The sequence below is a fragment of the Sminthopsis crassicaudata genome, chromosome 3 (assembly GCF_048593235.1).
Source record: "Sminthopsis crassicaudata isolate SCR6 chromosome 3, ASM4859323v1, whole genome shotgun sequence".
Lineage (NCBI taxonomy): Eukaryota > Metazoa > Chordata > Mammalia > Dasyuromorphia > Dasyuridae > Sminthopsis > Sminthopsis crassicaudata.
Window position 1 is genome coordinate 149,337,472 of NC_133619.1, and position 19,991 is coordinate 149,357,462.

At 34.5% G+C, this 19,991-nt stretch overlaps 1 protein-coding gene and 1 long non-coding RNA gene across 2 annotated transcripts in view; one reads left to right on the top strand and one right to left on the bottom strand.

Moving 5' to 3' along the window:
- The window catches only part of HS6ST3 (heparan sulfate 6-O-sulfotransferase 3), a 796,276-nt gene that overhangs the window by 321,933 nt on the left and 454,352 nt on the right, over positions 1–19,991 (top strand). The gene's annotated exons all lie outside the window — the stretch shown is intronic.
- On the bottom strand, positions 10,202–12,646 carry LOC141560739 (uncharacterized). Its single transcript, XR_012487801.1, has 3 exons — positions 12,596–12,646; positions 11,188–11,247; positions 10,202–10,284 (listed from the first exon to the last, which is right to left on the bottom strand). It is a non-coding gene; the product is annotated as an uncharacterized LOC141560739 (long non-coding RNA).

The window sequence follows — 19,991 nt, forward strand, 5'->3', positions numbered from 1 at the left end:
AAAACCTCAGTTTTTGGAAGTTATGGCTTTTCAGCATAGGAACTTTGAAAAATCTGTGATTCAGAGCTCTGGTATGGGTACCATAGATTATTTTGGAAAATGCCATTGCTTCCTTTTAGAAACTGAAGAGGGACTTCTTTCAAAGAAGATTTAGCATTGCTGTCATTAGGATGTTGCTCTCATTTTCTTCTTTTCTTTCTACCATCCCACTGTTCCTCTTTTGACTCTCAAGATATTTATTAGGATTTTCTAACCAGGTATATTAAAAGTTCATCGATGCAATTAAAGGTCATTTGGAGATGCTATCTTGACCTGCTAGGCTCATACAGAGATTTAGGGGAATATGGTTCACAAAAAGAACTTGCACTTATTCCTTCTGTCCCACAGAACAAAATCTCTCTTCATGCTTTTTGTGAATTAGTCTGAAATTTTTATAAAAATTATGTAGACTTTTAAAAGTCTCAATATATTAGTACATGAACATTGTTAAATAAATAATTTTAATTAGATTTCTGAGTACTGGTCTTTCTCATATCACTTTTAAAGAAATGTAAACACTTTATTACCTGAAGTCATCTTCTAGCAAATCAGTGGAATGTGGTTTTCAATGGAACATATAGATTTGTCACTGGTCTAAATATTTAAGTCTTTCATTAAAAATAATCCCAAGGAAAGTCAATTATTTATTTGTTCATGCATTTGCATATTTATTACCTTATTTATTTATTTTGGGGATTGGGGTGCTGGGTGCTGAATGTAATCAGCATCATTTTGCTGTGCTTTCTGACTTATTCCTAAATAACCCTTTCAAATGTATATGTATTTCTGAAGCTTTTGCTGTTTAATAAAGGAAGCACTCTTCTTTTGTTTTGAGAGGTCTGCTGCAGCAATGTAAGTAGCAGTATTTCTTTCCTTTCATGAGAGTAAGAATAAATAAATGAGGAGTTCAGTAAGCATGTGGCCTCCTGCTTAGAAGATGATGTTTGATAGAATTGACAACCTTGAACTGAAGTTCAATTATTCTTTATGTGGTTCTATTCAGGGCATAAGTATTCAACAGCGGAAAAAATAAAACATATTGACAGACATAAAAAATATCTATGCTTTGGAGATCCTTTAGTCAAAAGGGAAAGGTTTTCAGCCTATTGTGATAGGGATAGTACTGTACTTGGCATTTGAAGCTCTTTATTTGAATTTTGAGACTGCTAGTTCTTCTCAGTGACAGTTTGGGCAAATTTATTCATTAGAACCTTGTATATAAAATGACCAAAACTGAATCTGCAATCTGTTGGAAAAGAGATATATTGGCATAGTTATTGACGATGGTGACTGACTTTAATTATATATTTGTATGGAAAAAGACAATTAGATTTATTCTTTATTCTGAAGTATAAAAGTAATACCAATGGGTAGAAATCATTGAATAGCACTTTTTGATTCAATATAGAGAAAAACTTGCAAATTAGAGGGTACCATAAGATAGAATGAATTACTTCACCAGGTAATAATATTCAAGTCCCAATATCTTCAAGTAGAAGATATATAACTACATGGAGAGATATTTTATTTTGTTTTGTTTTAAATTTTCAATAGTATTTTCTTTTCCAAATACATAAAAAGATAGTTTTCAACTTTCATTTTTGTAAGACTTTGTGTTTCATATTTTTCTTCCTTCCTCTTTACCCTTCCCTTCCCCAATATTTCAAACAATCTGATATAGGTTAAATCTGTGCAATTCTTTTAAATATATTTTCACACTGGTATGTTGTGCAAGAAAAATCAGACCAAAAGGGGAAAAAAACACAAGAACCAACCAAACAAACAAAAGGTGAAAATACTATGCTGCTATCCTCATTCTGTCTCCGTAGTTTTCTCTCTGTATGCGGATAACATTTTTCATTCTGAGTCTATTGGAATTGCCTTGAATTACTGTATTGTTGAGAAGAGTCAAGTGCATCATCACATAATTTTTTTTATTACTGTGTACAATGTTCTGCTCACTTCACTTTCTACTTACTTTACTAAGCAATGCGAATCATTCCAGGCTTTTCTGAAATCAGTTGTTCATCAATTCTTATAGAACAATAATATTCAATTGCATTCATATATTGCATTCAATAACTTATTCAGCCATTCCCCAACTTATGAGCATCCAACTTAATTTCCAGTTCCTTGGCATTATAAAAAGGGTTGCTACATACAAACCGTTTCGCACATGTGGGTCTTTTCCCCTCTTTTATCATATCTTTGGAATAGAGATCCAGTAGAGACACTATTGAATCAAAGGATATGCACAATTTGACAGCTTTTTGGGCATAGTTCCAAATTGCTTTCCAGAATGATTGGATCAGTTCACAATTCTATCACAATGCATTAGTGTCCCAGTTTTCCCACATCCCCTCCAACATTTATCATTGCTTTTCCTGTCATCTTTACCAATCTGAGAGGTGTGAAATAGTACCTTAGAGTTGTCTTCATTTTCAGTCTCTAATCAATAGTGATTTAGAGCATTTTTTCATATGATGAGAAATAGCTTTAATTTCTTGGTCTGAAAATTGTCTGTTCATGTCTTTTGACCATTTATCTATTGGGGAATGACTTGTATTTTTACAAATTTGAATCAGTTCTTTACATTTTAGAAATGAGGCCTTTATAAAAAACACTGGTAATAAAAATTTTCCCCAGCTTTCTGCTTCCCTTATAATCTTGGCTGCATTGGTTTTGTTTGTGCAAAACTCTTTAATTTAATATAATCACAATTACACAATTCAGTATTTCATGACATTCTCTAATTCTTCTGTGGCCATAATTCCTCCCTTCTTCAAAGACCTAACAGGTAGACTATCTCTTGCTTTCCTAATTTACTTATAGTATCACCTTTTTTATTTAAATCATGAACCCATTTCAACCTTATTTTGGTATAGGGTGTTAGATGTTGGTCAATGCCTAGTTCCTATTATAATATTTATGGAGTGATATTTTAGAGGTAATTAAAATTATTTAGCAAACACTTATCAAATAAGTGCTTACTGTGTGTCAAATATCAAGTTGAGCGATTGAGGTGAGTACCTGTGATACAAAGGAAGACAAAACAATCTAACCTCAATTGCCTCAGTTAAAAAAAAAAAAAAAAAAGAACATTATGTCTTTATAGATCTATAGGATCTCAGAATTGAAAGGTATTTTGATTTAATTGGTCAACCAATCAATGAATATTTGTATATCTGAATGTGATCGCTCATATTTATGTTCCTTGTGCCTGGTAATTTGAAGTTTAGTTTACTGGATCACTTTAGCTCAGGAGTTTTGAATTGTAGTAGGCTAAAATTGATACTGCTGCATTAAATCTAGCATTAATATAGTAAGTCCCCTGAAGTGAGAGGTGCCAAGATGTTGAACAGAATAGGTTAAAGTTTCTGTGCTGATAAGTAATGAGATTGGGCTGGAGATAAAAAGCCTCAATCCCCTCAAAGCAAAACTCATGCAATTGTTAATCACATATATATCAGGAATTTTCCTAAGTACATGCCAAAAAAAATGTATATATATAAATATATGTGTGTGTGTATACACACATATAGATATCACATTCATAGATAGATAGATATATACATATACGCATATACACATACACACACACACACACACATATATATATATATATATATATATATATATATATATATATATATATATATACACACATTTACATCTATACAGTTACATACACATGCACACACACAATAAAAATGATGAAGAGTTAGCATCTATATAATTCTCTATAATTTGTAAAGTGCTTTATATATGCCTATTCATTTAATCCTCACAGCAATTCTATGAGGTAGGTACTATTTATCCCCATTTTATAGATGAGAAAACTTAGGCACAGAGAGGTTAAATTGTTTGCCCAAGATCACACAGCTAGCAAATGTCAGAGGCAGGATTTTAACTCATGTTCCTGATTCCGAGTTCTTGTATTCTATCCACTATACCATCTATCTTCCATATGAGGATATGGAACTGATGGAATCAGGAAAGGTCTTATGTAGGTGGAAAAAAGTTATAAATCAGTGCTTTGCAAACCTTTATCTTCTTTTTTGTTCAGATTTTAGATAACATATTTCTATGGATTTCAATAATAAAATCCAATAATATCTTAACAATTTATGAATAGCTTTTATTTCTATCTTTGTCATAAGTTTCTGTCCTATGTTTCCCCTCATTGTTGCAATATATTATATCAATTTTGTGTGTAGTCTAAAGCCTTCTCAAACATATAGCTTGCTCAGCAGTTTCCTTTCTTCTTCTTTTTTTTTTTTTTGGAGGCTGGGGTTACGTGACTTGCCCAGGGTCACACAGCTAGGAAGTGTTAAGTATGTCTGAGACCAGATTTGAACTCAAGTCCTCCTGAATTCAAGGCTAGTGCTCTATCCACTGTGCCACCTAGCTGCCCCCTGCTCAGCAGTTTTCAGAGAAAAACATGTCTGTGTGTGTATATATATATATATATATATATATATATATATATATATATATATATTCCTTTTGATTTGGGTGCTTTTTTAAAAAAATAAATCATATCTTGAACAGAATCTTTTTAGCATGCTAATATTTTTAAAATTAGCTTTATTGTCTTATTCATGGACTATTACTCTTGTATTTTCCACTGGTATTTGCCACAGTAAATTTGTTTCATGGCCCATGATGTGTTTTAAAACTAAAAAAACAACCTATCGATCTTATGAATATTTTTCAGAATAGCTCATTTCTTTTACCTTCTTTATAGAATTATATTAAGACAATGTGTGATGTATGGGTTGTTCAAGGAAGACCAGCACCTCTGGTGAAAAGGACTTGTTGGGCCCTTTTCCAGACTTCTTATGTACCTTTAGTGTCTGCCTGTTACTCTACTCTCACTTGTGACCCCATTAAAACCATTTTTGGTAGATGGGCTAAAGGATAGTCAACAGGTCTACTCCAAGTTTGTGAAGATTTTTCCCAGTAGATGAATGGATGATTGCAACTAGTTTCAATGGTATGAATCCAGCTGAACAGCAGACACTGTGGAGCTATTAAACTTGGTCATACATCAAAAACTCCAAGACCATCCTGAGCCATTGCCAGTCATCCTGACTTTTTTTTTTTTTTTTTTTTTTATCTTGCCACTAAATTTGATGGCTTTGAAAAATAGCATGAGACTGACAACAAAACTATTCTGTCTCACTTGAATCCAACTCACTCAAGGGTCAAGATATTACCTATCATTTCATTGGTCTCTTTGAAAACAGATGAACAAAATTTTAGATCTAGTCATTTAAAAATAGCTAATAAAAGTGAGTAGGGAGGAGTCCTTAGAACAGTTTTGTTGAACAAAGAGACCCTTGTTAGTGCATCTCTATCATGTCAAGCTGGAATTTGAAGCACTATTGAATTTTTTCTCTAAGCTCTAAGGACCATCCTTCCAGTCCTTAGCCCAAATATTTACACACCCCCAAAAGAATCTGAGATTATTGTCTTGAGCATATATGATGCCCAAGAGGTTTCTGGTTAAGTCCTCAACTGAATTGCTGCTTATGTTTAATAAGTTATTTTGCTTTCAGAGCTGTGTTCCCTGCTGGGGAAAAGACTGAGGAGCCTTGTTCATTATGAAATTGACTTGGCCTGATTTTTATTCCTGTTCTTCAGAGTACAGCCTTTCCCAGAATATTTGGCACTTCAGTTAAAGAGGTGGAATTATGATGCCGGCAAAACAATCTGGGGTGGCTATGGAATGCACCCGTGTTAGACAAACAGGCTGGCTAAGTTCTTTGTGGTCAGAATGAGAGCTGCTTATGCCCTTGGCAAGAGATTCCCTGTAGAAAAGCACAGATGATTTTTGCCATGTCAGGAGGACAGCCAATTTTATGAACTCAGATTCAGTCTTTTTTGGCAACTGCCCTATCTCTCTTCTTCTTGGCTCTTGCTCATGATTTTTAGAGCGTGTGCTTCTCTAAAATAGTAAAAATTACCTTAAGCCTGATGGGATTCCTGGTGGATGCTGATAATCCCCTCTATATTTTTCTACCAGTGTGAAGGAAGCTGTCCCTGTTATCCTTATTTAATTAAAAAAATCATCTATTTTTATTTTGAACCTTTGAGATCTCCAAGGCTGGCTTTAATTTCTCTGGGGCTTGCTTTGCTTGAAAGAATACCTTTGTGTGGCTCTACTATCTAAGCATGAGGAGTCAGTCACTCTGAGTACAGAGCATCCTGTCTAAATAGTAGCATTAGATTACATCAGATGCTGTTCTGATCTGAGGTTGATGCTTGAATTCTTTGCTCAAGCGGCATTAGTAAGGTGAGCAGACACAAACACAACTTTGCTTTCTTTGCAGCATCCTGCCTGCAAAATGTTTCCTTGTCAACTGTTTTGTCCTTCTTGGCCATCTTCCTCAGATCCTGTCTGTAATTCAGAGGGCCTTTATGGCCTTTTGTGATGTATCACAGATAAACTTTTTGGAGTAAAATACATACATACATATACATATATATATATATATATATATATATATATATATATATATATATATATATATATATATATATATATATATATATATATATATATATATTGATAGATAGATATAGATATAGATATATGCATATACATAGTCCTAGAATTGAATACACAGGCAGTACTCTGTGTGTGTGTGTGTGTTTTAGTGTGTGTTATAGAGTGGTTGGATAAAATTTATTGAATAGAAATTTATGCCAGCAATTGGGTGTTCTTTGGGGGGGACATACTGTAAATTTCTAAGTGACTTTTTGACATGCTAAAACATTTTGACAGTTCATCATTTGTATAGAGCTTTTTATATAGTAGCCTCATTGACTTGTTTTTGTTTGGTCTGGTTTTTATGTGATCATTTCTATCTCTATTGAATTGGTGAAAAATAATTTAACATTTTTTAGAGGCTCTGGCTGGCAGAAGCAAACTGAATCCAGCCAGGGATTTTTCTATGGCCTAATTTTGAGAATAGCACTGAGCATAAAATTTGCATTTGATTTTATTCATTTATTTGCTCTCTTTTTTTCTGGTATTTATGCAATGCAAAATTGAATGTTGCAGAATGTTAATTAACCAAGAAGAACTATAACCATTGGCACAAACTACCTTGTAAACCTGCAAAATTTATGGACACTTGATTCTGATGGTAAATTGTTACTTTTTGGTGAATAGTGATGGCTGACCTTGTAGCAGGCAGAACGCTTTGTTGAAGTTCTAACCAAAATTGAAGGGAAATACCCTTCCTTTATACACACACACACACACACACACACACACACACACACACACACACACACACACACACATATATATATATTTGAGAGAAACATTGCTAAAAGAGATGTGCCATTAGGTTGGACAGAAATATGCCCAGTATTCCTCTCATCCAGCCCTTGGAAGTTTACCCTTATTGTGGGACCAGCAGGGATGGTCATTTACTTGACAAATTATCCCATCCTAAAGGATTGTTTTTGTATGTGATGTGGCTAGTTGTGGAATAGTTATGAAATGCTTTGAGGAGTCACAAGAATGACATAGAGAAGTTTGCCTCCACAATGCATTGTGCCTTCACTGTATTGCTGCTAGAACCTCTCTCTCTCTCTCTCCATATAATATATATCCATATATGTCCATATCTATCCATCTAGCTATCTTATCTATCTATATCTATCTATATATATATAATCTAAGTCAGAGAGATGGAGAGAGATACTTTAAAGGCTCCCAACTTGGTGATTTTTTTATTTCTCATTTGCTCTTAGGTTTCTTTGTAATTCTGCTTTGTTAAGAGTGGGAGTTTGATGTCTTCCTTAGGTGAGGTCATGGGAGCTTTATCTCTTTTTATGGGAAATTTATTTTGTTTTCTATTTATTGTTTCTCTTAAGCTGGAAATTATGACAAACCATTAAAAACCCAGCCATTGCTAATCTGAGTGTATTTATTGGAAATTCAGTACAGGAGAATGATTGAAAAACTACTTCTGGGGAGAGTAAGGGAAAAATAGATTTTTAATCTGTAGTATTTTTTTGCCAGGAATTTATTAGCCAAGGGCTCAGAACTAAAAAGAAATTTAGCTTCCCATGGGGTGGAAGGAGAGAAGGAAGGAGGAAGCAAGGGGAGAGAGAGAGGGAAAGAGGAAGAGAGAAAGAATATTATTGAAGGAGTATTCCTATAAGTCTGTAAGTTTTATATATAAGTATATGTAATATACTATAAGTAATGTGAGTTTTGTGACTTATTTAAATTTTTTAAAATTATATTTCATTATAATTGGCTTTCTTTATCATTCTATGTATATTATTTTATACTTTTAAAAACATTCTGAGAAGTGTCCATACCCTTCTACTGACAGAGGGATCTATCACACACAAAATGTTAATATCCTGGCTCTAGGCAATGAATGAGTCAGCAGTGCCTGGGAAAGGCTGTGTTAACTGAGCTTATATTGAGATATGGCCTCTGCCAGTCTTCCCTGGGCTTGGTTCAAGAGTAATTAAGGGAAGGTGATAATTACTCTGTGCTTTTCTTGATCAAACAATGTCTAAAAGTCCAATTTTGAAAGCAATTTTAAAAGGACACACATTGTCCATATCTGAATTTTATCCAATAACTCCTATCAGTATGATTAGCGTATTCAAAACCTTATAAAAATGAAGTTCTTTTGAAAGAACTGCATGTTGTATGTTGCCCAGGAGAAAATGGCAGTTGCAGATGTCTTTGGCAATAGCTGGGAGAGGGGAGGAATGGGGGAAGGGAGGCAATAGGGTTCATAGTAGGATAAGAGGCAAGCAAGATTCAGATCTTATTTCAATTCATAGAAGCTACCTTTGGACTGTCCATATCCAAGCTATTGATATAGAAATGAAAACCAGTTGTAGGAATAAAGATTGAGTCCCACAAATTAATAGAGGATCAGAAAATAAGGTCTAAGTGTTTGGGGGGGGCTATTAGTCTCACCTAACTTGTTTTCTTAATGCTTTAGAACATTGATAGTGAGTGTTTTTATTCTCTATCCTTTACTTACATTCCAAGTTTGTCACACTTCCTTTAGAAATTCCTACCCCAATCAGACTATGTCTGTAGGCTCTGCAGATTGTTAATGAGGAATATAAAGATTTAGGGAGGATCTGATCAGTGCCTTTAAATATGTGAAATATTATCATGTGAAAAAAGACAGATTACTTCTTTGTCTAGAGAGAGTAGAACAGAACTAAGAACATTTGGAGGTGAATTTTTGTTCAATATTAAACAAAAATAATTTATTAAATATCTAATAAATATATTAAATAAATATTTATTCAGTCTTTATTAGCTCAAAATCTTATGTGGTAAACTAGCAAAAGTTGTCACTATAGTCCTGAATATCATTCTGACCCGAAGTCCTCTCTTAGATTTCCTGAAGACAATAAATAGTTAAAGGCTGGGTGAACAATACTTCTAGACTGGAGTTTGTTACTCTGGGCCAAATGGTCATTTGTGATCTCTTTGTTTTTGAAGCAGAGAATGATAGTAAACCAAATGCCCTTTCTCTGTGGGAGAACAGGCACATCTGCGCCTGGGATTAGAGGGATGCATGGTGTCCTCTGTTCTTCAGTTATTCTTCCTGGTGCTTTTGTGTTGTACAGATCTCCCTAGGGAGATTGTATGTTTAGGACTATACTATTAACTCAACAAAGTCATGGATACTGAAGGATTTGGATGCTGATGATCCTGCATCATTACGCCTTCTAACAGCTGTATCTTTGGCACTGACTTTTGAACCCTTTCCTGGTTTCCTTTGTCAAAAGTAATGGGACTTTGGTCCTCTGCCTTTTGAGGATGCTGACTATAACAATTATAGTTGTCTAACAATGAAATAGTTTACTTTGATAGTAGTGGTATTTCTGTCCTTGAAAGTGTTTAAACAGAGGGTGGATTTTGTAACAGGGTTTCATGCTTTAGTTAGATCTTGACTTAGGCAATAATTCTCATGTCCCTTATAGTTTAATCAATAAATATTTATTGAGCATCAAATACCCATGTATCCTTAAACTTTCCTGGACAACATGACCCTTTCAAAGATCTTGATATCTTCTTTGCTATTTGACAGCTGGTTTCATCTTTCAGGTCTAGGATCGACCCTTTTATACCTGTGACATAATTTTGAATTTTCTTCTGGGCTGTCTTTCTTTTAAGCCACACTGCTGAAAGAAACTTGGACCCCTTCCAATATTCTTCTTGTGATAGCCTTCCTTCCCCTTTTATAAGTAATCAATACAACCGTATAAGGACACTGACTATAACAATTATAATTGTCTAACAATGAATGGTCTACTTTGATGGTAGTGATATTTCTGTCCTTGAAAGTGTTCAAGCAGGCTGGATGATTTGGGGGAGGTGCTATAGAAGATTTTATATATTTTAATTAGGTCTTAACTTAGACAAAAAAGTCCTTTATAATTCAATCAATGAATATTTACTAAGTACTTTGCTATTTAACACTGGTTTCATCTTTCAGGTCTAGGACTTAATCTTTTATGCTTGTGACATAGTCCTGAATTTTCTTCTTCTGGGCTAGGTCTTTCTTCTAAGCCATACTGCTGAAATAAACTTGGATTCTTTCTAATATTCTTATGATAGATAGCCTTCCTTCCCCTTTTATAATTATTCAATACAACCTCATTTTTGTTCTCGTTTTCTTGTTCAATCACTTACACATATTTTGTACCTTGTATCTTATATTATTTTGCATAAAAACTCTTTCCAAATTGTGAAATGCAAGGGGAATATCCCTTGTTAAAGCATCTCTCTCTCTCTCTCTCTCTCTCTCTCTCTCTCTCTCTCTCTCTCACACACACACACACACACACACACACACACACACACACACACACACACACAGAATCAGCAGCCTAAATCTAAATTCCTCCCACTAAGCAAATCTATTATAGCTTTTGAGTACTTAGGAAGAGCAAAAGAAAAAAAAAAGTTCCCATGTCTCTCCCTTGGAAAAGGACCTGCTTTGTTTAGCTTTAAATAATACATATATCTTAGGCTACAACTGCTAGAAGATGATGTTAGCTCATTTCTCTAGCTCTTGGAAATCACAAATAAGTTCATATAGTACTATTCAGACTGAATTTGGCCATACTTTACATCACCTTTATCTTTCCTAGTTCTGGTATATGGTCTTTTGGTTCTTGATCAGCATGGACTGTGACCTTGAATTGAGAGAGATGCCATAGAGTTACAGGACTAATCACTGCTGGTTCTGCTACTGTACCACAATTCCCAATCTTAACTGGCCTCTGTCCCGATCTGAGCTCTCTACTCATCACCAAGTTCCTATATTTTTTTTTTAAATAAATTGTGTGTGTGTGTGTGTGTGTGTGTGTGTGTGTGTGTGTGTGTGTGTTATAAGCAATCTCTTAACTGCCCTGCCAAAGTGCCTGAACCATGAGGTTTCTCATGGTTCATTATTTCCCCCATAGCAGCTGAAATATCCAGTGAAAGTTTTTCTATCTTCATGACCAGCACCACCACCTCTGCTTGTCATTTAGACCTTGTTTTTCTTTCATTCTGACACAAAAGATTGGCTAGGAGTGGCAGGTGTTTTATGTTTTAGAAACATACTTATTAAGAATCTTTTGGGGACAAAAGAGCATAAAGGATGTGAAGTTCACCTTTGAATGGATTGATTCATCTATTCCACTCCATTTTTCTCTTCTTTGTCATCCTTTCTTCTCTATTTTTCTCTTTTGTGCTCAATCCTAAGTCTAAACACATTTTCTAGACTCTTCCCTTCCATTATCTCAATACTTTCATATATCAAAAAGCTCATTCTCACTATGTATTTTTTCTTTCTCGTTAGAGGTTTTCTCTAATGGTGAAATTATATTGACCTAGACCCCAACCCTTTCAACTTATACATTATATTAACTATTCTTCTATCTTGGTCTTGCCTCTTCTGTTATTTCCTGATTATTGGATAATTGAAGTCCTAGTTATGCATTTTAATGTCTACTTTTCCTGGTGGCAGATTGAAATCTTTAAAAGAGTAAAGGAGTCATATTTCCAGTTAGGTGATTATCCAAGAAACACATTCCTATTCAGTGTAAGTACTAAAATCTGGGATTTTTTGTATCTTCCTAGGTTTTTGGCTCAGCCTTTGTGGTCATCATCCAGGACCATCAACCAGACCCTATAGAAAAGGGGTCAGCAAAAGATTCTACCTAGAGAAGCAAAACTTTTTAAGGACAGATGTAACATGCCCTCCTAGCAGTTACTATTACCAGTCTGTCCTAGGCCCAAGAGAGTACCTTTGACCACTGACCTTTGCAGTGTCAACTCTACCCACCTTGCCTCCTCTGAGGCCTTCAAAGGTCTCTGGCCACGATTTCTTGAATCTATAGTTTAATAACCAGTAGTGCACTCAAGAACAGCCACGTGTAAACTTAAAAGCCTTTATTATATCTACTCATATAATGCCCTGATTTAATGCCCTGACTTGTTAATTCCCTAGTGTGCACCTGGTCTGAAGACCCATGTGTTCACTACCAAACTCCTTACCTCTTTGGGCTATCCATCAGCTTGGCTCAGCTACCCCAGGCTAGGGAGCCAGGTTAAAGAGAGCAATTGCTGTCTGCAGTGGGCTTATAAAGGGCCTGTGAGGTCACACACACAGCCAACCAGCGAGAGAGTCACCCATTATGAAGCTATCTCAATATGGCCAGAATACCACCCACAGGGCAGTCCTATATCCACAGAGATTACTTCTGGGCCACTCAATCTCCTGTTGCACTGTGGCTGCCCATTTAAAGGACCTTTACAATTCCCTTCTCTTGTTTGCGGGAACCACATCCTTACAGACAGAACAGAAAACAGCATGCACTAGGCAAGATAAACCATCACCACCATCTCAACCACCAATTCTTCTTAGACCCTAATGGAAATAGCTCAAGACCCTGATCCCCCAAAGTCCCAGGAATAACAGCATACCCTAGACTATGGAATAAGTATTCAACATATCCTTTTCTCCTTCAGTCCCTATACATATATACCTCAGCAGTCATTCAGGGAATCAATTTTTTTTTTTTGTAGATAAAACTAGAAAATTTTCTCAGAAATGGATATAGCATTTCTGATTTGCTTTGCTATTAAATCTAAAGACCATGGAGCCTTTCCATTGACTTGCAGATATAAGTTCCTTGAGAGAAAGAATTACCTTACAATATAACACAACACAAAACACACACATCTCACTTTTAAATTTAAAACATGCTTTGTATTTCTTTTTTTTCCAAAAAGGCTGGGGTTAAGTGACTTGCCCAAGGTCACACAGCTAGGAAGTGTTAAGTGTCTGAGATCAAATTTGAACCCAGATCCTCCTGAATTCAAGGCTGGTGCTCTATCCACTGCACCACCTAGCTGCCCCCTTTGTATTTCTTATAGCATCTCAATAAGATGAGTGGTACAAGTATCATTCTGATTTTACAGCTTAGAAAAGTGAGGAAATTTGGAGAAACTAAGTGCTGGCTATTCCATGTTTACTAAAACTTGCTTTTCTAACTGAGTCAAATGTTTAATCCAGTAAGACAAAGTGCCTCTATAGAAGATGTTTTATTGTAGAATATGCTTTATTAAGGATGTTACTTTGAAAAATGCAAAAAAGCTTATGTCATTCTTAACTTTTTCTCCTTTCAGAGGGGCCCATTTGCCCATAAGCCTTGATTTTCTAGGAGATTTTCCATTTAAGTGGCAAAATATTGCTTTTGAAAGTATGATTATTTAGTAGAAAAATAATTTCTAGTCCACTTTAGTTGACTTAGTATATATATGCTAATTTTAGGATGGGTCACTCTATAAAGTACTGATGGGCACAAATTCCATCACTAGGACGTTTTACTTATAATCTTGGGTGGGGACAAAGGGAATGAGGTGTCTAAGAATAACCTGATAGAAGGGAACTGAAAAAATTGACTTGAATAACTATGTACTTCTTTCACTTTTTGAATCAAATTTTAGCTAGAGACCATTTTAGAACATTTTCTTTATTGTAAACAGGCACCAACTGTATTAAATGTTTACCTATTTTCAGGCTGACTCAGATTTTTAGGTCAGTTTTAAAAACTCTTTACTCTGGAGTTTTGTAATGGAAACAGTTGCAAAGCCTGTTCATTTAAAGAACAGAAAGAGCTAGGTCAATGGGATTACTTCAGTGAAATGACTGAATCCATTTTTAAAACCTATCTTTGAAGCAAAGTCTCTTCAGTTGAATCCTCACCATCTTGCAATTGTTCCTTTGAGGATGAGTGAGTAGCATTATCCTCTGCAGAATGGTCACTTTTCTTGATTATCTTTGCATGGTATACATAGCTGAGTTTTACAGATTTAAGTGAAGTTATTAAAAACAGTTTATTATAGATAAATTGTTAAAAAGTAAAACTTATTTTTGTTTCTTTGTATCAAAGAGTGGATACTCAATAGAAACATGGATTTTTATTCAAAGTGTATTTTTCAAACTATTCCCCAGTACAAATTATTATTTTTCTAGTATTCTCTTTTTCTTTTAAAAGCAGATCAATATCATTCCAATTTTCAAGTGAGGAAAAGAGAATAAATGGCCTAAGTTATCCAGTATCTTCAAATTTGATCATTAGCAACCTTTCCACTCCAGCTCTGGCCCTACAAATGAACTTTCCTCTATTATATACAATATAAATGTTATCTATTTCATCTATTTATTTAAGGCTTTTATTAATTTAGTTGTCTTTCTCTACACAATGTCTACCTCCCATTTATCTTTGTCTTGAGTTGCAAAGTAACTCAAAGTAACTCAGAAAGTAAGCTCTTAGAATTGTGCTTCATCTCATTGAATGCTATTAAAAAGCTTGATGATGATGATGAATGTAACCGTTTGTAAGCTGAAGATTCTGGGAAAGCCTTTACAATCTCTATGTGCTTTTTACATATTTATATTATCTATTATATTTAAATTAAAAATAAATCCTTAAGAAATGATTTTTTCATTAGTCCTTAGTGAGTTGCAAATAATTAGGCTCTTGAAAATTTGAAGTAACTGCTTTTTATGAGAATATAAAACAGTAAGTAAATAATGTCCACATAAAATCTCAAGTGCTCTTGGTTATGTAAAGCACTACAAAAGATAATGAAATTATACTGGTTAGGTTTTTTTTTTTTAATTATTATTCTGCCATTATCCTGAAAATTATTTCAATAATAAAATCCTGATTTATCTCTTACCCAGTGTATATTTATTTGAATTAGCATGTAAACTCCTTTAGTTTGTGAAGATTTTCCCCCTCCTTTTTATTAGTTACCTCCAATACTTTTAACCTTGTTTCTGATACATAGTAGACAGTGTTTTTTGACACTGTCAATTGATTGATTGGTTGAATTAAAATTCAAAAAGATTTAGGCTAGAACAATGGGCTAAAATCAATAACAAGCAAGGGTTGGGGATCCAAAAATAAAAATAAAACAATTCTTATCCTCATGAAGCTTATTTTCAAATATTAGTCACCACTGCATGAATAACTAGATAAGGTAATATGCAACTTATGTAAGAAACAAAATATCTTACTAAGAACTCCATTACATGGAGTTTTCACTTCCTGATGAATGCAGAAAAAATTTATTTTACAGTTTCTTAAGAATGGATACCTAGATTAATAGACATACCTTTGGAATTGCAAAGGCAGTATTTTATTTCCTATCCTAAAGTGCAAGCCTCTCCCTTGATTCCTCATTAATGGGATGTAACCAAAGTTACGCAATGTGAATCTCCACTCATTACATAGCCAGTCCCTGTCCCCACAGAAGTTCCATTCTTAGAGAGGCAAAGTTCATAGAGTTCCTGTTCAATTTAAAACCTTTGTCTCTGATTACTCTTTGATGTATTTGTGGGTCCTAATTGTGGATTTATATTTTCTAATTTAAGTTTCATTTCTCTAATTTAATTTTCATAACTGTGAAAACCAAAATGCCCATGCATTTCTCACATTTATATAAAGAAGTTAATGAGAAAGAAGATACTACCAGCTGAGTCTTATCAGGAAAGAATTTATGTACAAGAAAGGAACAAGGGATTCCAAGAGGTGGTGAAGGAAGGAGAGAAGGACCATACAGGATCACAAAGGCAAGGGGTTAGAAGATGTTTTATCCCAAAAGGAGAAATTTAATAATGATCAATGTCTTTTATTTCAGTTTTTAAAAGACCAGCTGAACAAACACAGAGAGGAGCATTTGGTTAGATTGTAATTGATGTTGGAGGTTTTAGTGAGCTCCAAAATCAATATGAATCAAAAGCTTGAAGTGGTAATGTTCTAGAACTGTCATTCTAATTAGTAACAAATATCTTTTCCTTGTATCTTGTTGCATTCAGTATAACCTAATTCCCCTGAGAAAACAATGGCTAAGTCTTACAGAAGACCTTTTTCCTGATTCTTCCTCAGTTGTTAGTGATCTTTTCCTCTTACCAGAAATTAGCATTTTAAAAATATGCACTTTGTATTTTTTGTATTAATTTACCTAATTTTTTCTATTTTTCTATTTAAATCTATTATGTCTTTCATAATGTATAAGGTTTTATTTTATGTTTGTATCCCTTGTGTTTATTTAGCACATAGCTTAATGCATAGTAAGTAGGAACTAGGTGTTTCTCAAATTGATTTGAAAAAAACAAAATCTAAACACATACCTAAAAAGCCAATGTGATTCTTTAAGAAAAGAATAATGTCTAGTACTCTGCTAAGCTACAGCCAGATCTGGAGTATTATCTTCAATTTTTAGCATCACAAAGGATAATGATATTTAACTATCCAGACGACCACTGATGAAGACAATGGTGATCATTCAAAGGAATTTGGGATGTTTAATCTAGAAAACAGATTAAGATAGACAAGATTAAAAAAAAAATATTTGAAGGTCTGTCCTATAGAAATCTTGTTTGTTTTTTTCCAAAAGATAGAAGTAGGACCATAAGGAGGAAGGAAAATTTTATTTTGATTAATAAAAACTTGAATGATAAATAGATTCATCCAAAAGTAGAATGGGAAATCCTAAATGGTCTGGAATTTCTGTGCCCTGAAATTCCCATCCCTGGAGTTCTTTAAGCAGACTATAAAGAACAATTTGGAAGGGATGTTTTTGAGAGTTTCTTAGAGTCTATGAATATAATTCAAACTAATATTTATTAAATATGCAAAATACTATAATAAATAAACATTTTAGATAATTTTTTTTAAAAACTGCTCTTTCCAGGCATCACAGCATGTTCTGTAATCTCTACTACAGAGGAGGCTGAGACTGATAAACACTTGAACTGCAGTACATCTAAAACCAATTGATTATCTGCACTAAGTCCAGCACCATTTTTTTTTTTTTTTTTATTTTTTTGGTGAGGAAGGCAAAGTACAACTTATTCGCCCAAGGATAGGCAAATTGAGGGGATATAACATTTATTTAGATTTTTATGTAAAACTATGAACTGCTCTTGCCCTCTCAATGCTGGGCCCTTGTTCTTCCTTTTTTGCTCTCTCTATATTCCACTTTGGTTATGTATGCTCTAGACTCACATTCATGAGTTGGCTTCAGTCCAGGATAGACCTGCCTTCTGTTCAGAAGGATCAGACTTTTAAAATTCCATTTTCTAGCTCATTGTGCTTTCCTTCCCAACCCTGAGTCTCATGGAAAATTATTTGGTTTAGTTTGGGCTGATGTCTACCTGGTGATTTTGATGAGGGGAGCCCCAACACACACACACACACACACACACACACACACACACACTCTCTCTCTCTCTCTCTCTCTCTCTCTCTCTCTCTCTCTCTCTCTCTCTCTGATTTTGGGGAAAAAGCTTGGGAACTCCCTCAGAGAAGCTCTCCCCTGAGAGACCCATCCCAGGGAATAAAGATAAAGTCCTTCTGTCCTTCTCTTATCTAGGTGGGGCTAGAGTACGGAGCTGGAGATTCCAATCTATTGAACTGGAAAATTGGAAATTAGCCCAGAGATACTCATTCAATTCCAAGATTTTCTTTGATTCCAGCCCAGGCTATGCCCAGCCCCCTCAATTTCTTTTGTGCAAAAGGAACAATTTTTAAAAGGAAGCAATAACTTATTACTGTGACAATCTCCCAAGAGGCTGATACTTAAAATATCTAAATATGAAGTATTTTTCAGGACCAATAGTAAGTTCATATTTTGCTTCTTTCTTCTTTTTTTTCAAGGTCCATATCTTCTGGAAAGTTGGGCCACAGATTAAGTTTTTCTTAATTATTTTCTATAAGGAATTTCCTGATGTTCCATAGCACAGCTAGAGAGACCCAAGAACTTCCTACATCTTTAACTCACAGAATGCCAAAAAGACTGGAAATAACTATCTCAATGTTGTCATTAGATCACCTATGCTCAGAAAGGAAATATGAATGTAATGCAGTTGCTAGAGCTTGGTGATGTTTTCTCAATCTTACCTAGACTAGCATATCTAATGATTACCATGTGTGAAGCATTTGCAATTTTTGATGAAGTGGAAAAGAACAACTTTTCACTATCAAAATCCAGAAGCATACTTGAAGAGTACTAAATAGTTGAAAAAAAGGGACATATGCTTACTGAGAATAGGATTAATCCCTTTAAAAACTATTGAATTTATGGTCTTCATCATTTACTATTCATCTTTATCTGAAATTGATCAGTCTTTCTGTTGTCCTAAGAACCAATGGATTCTTCATCATCTCAGAGCACAAAGTCCTTTAACACTGAGTTAGCATAGATACCAAGGAGAAGCACTCAGGGAATAGGATGGTTTTCATAGATAGATAGATAGATAGATAGATAGATAGATAGATAGATTTTGGGAGTGGCTTGTTCAAATGCAAGGTAGTAGAAGATGGAATATTAGATTCATTAGATAGCTGAAAATTATTCACACCAGCTATTATTTATATCAGCTTTATTGGTGCTTTATTATTGGTACTAGCTTTATTTATTCTACCAACTAATACCAATTAAGATTGAATGTAAGAAACATAAAGGCTAAAAAAAACATTGAATAGATCTGAAAGTTTGTTTTGAACCATATTATAAAGGATCTTAAATATAATATTGAGAAGTTTATACTTTTTAGTGTAAACAATATGGAGCCACCGAAAGTTTTTAAGCATTGAGCATTGGAGTGACTTGGTTAGACCTGTGTTTTAAATAGGTTATTTTTAGCATTTATGTAGGAAGCACATTATAGATGAGAGAACAGATTGAGTTCATGAGGAGGAAGGGAGAAGCATTTATTAAGTTTCTGTTATATGCCAGCTACTCTCCTAAGTGAAACAGGATTGTGTTCTTGCTCCCATATTTTTAGCATGATATTGTCTGCAGTGTTCTCAAACACTTTCAACAAGGCCAAAAACAGCATCAAGGTCGGTGACCATGCATGTGGTCTGAAAAGGCCACAAGGAATGACCAAAATGAAGGGAGAATTGGTGCAAGATATTTTGTTCCTAGATGATTGTGCATTAAACAAAGCTTCTTAGGTTGAGGTGCTACAGAGTATAAATTGATTCTTTTCCACTTGTTCTGATTTTGGTTTGATAATAAAGACTAAGAAGCAGAAATCCACACCCGCCAGCACCATGTGTGTGTTTATGTGTATATATGTATGTGTATATGTATGCGTGTGTGTATGTGAATATTGTAGGTGGGTTCATTTATCTTGGGGCAGTATATTTTCCAGAGATGTTCCACATAGATGATGAGGTGTTTATGCATTGCTTTTTGGGTTGAAAGTGTAGCAGGGAAAAGGTATTACTGCCTACTAGGCTGAAGGTCTGTAGAGCTCCTTGGAGACCTAGAAAATCTAGCAGTATCATGCCAAAAAACTGAACAAGTTCTACTTAAATTACCACTGGAAGATTCTGAAGATCACTTGGTAAGATTTTGTACTAGACAC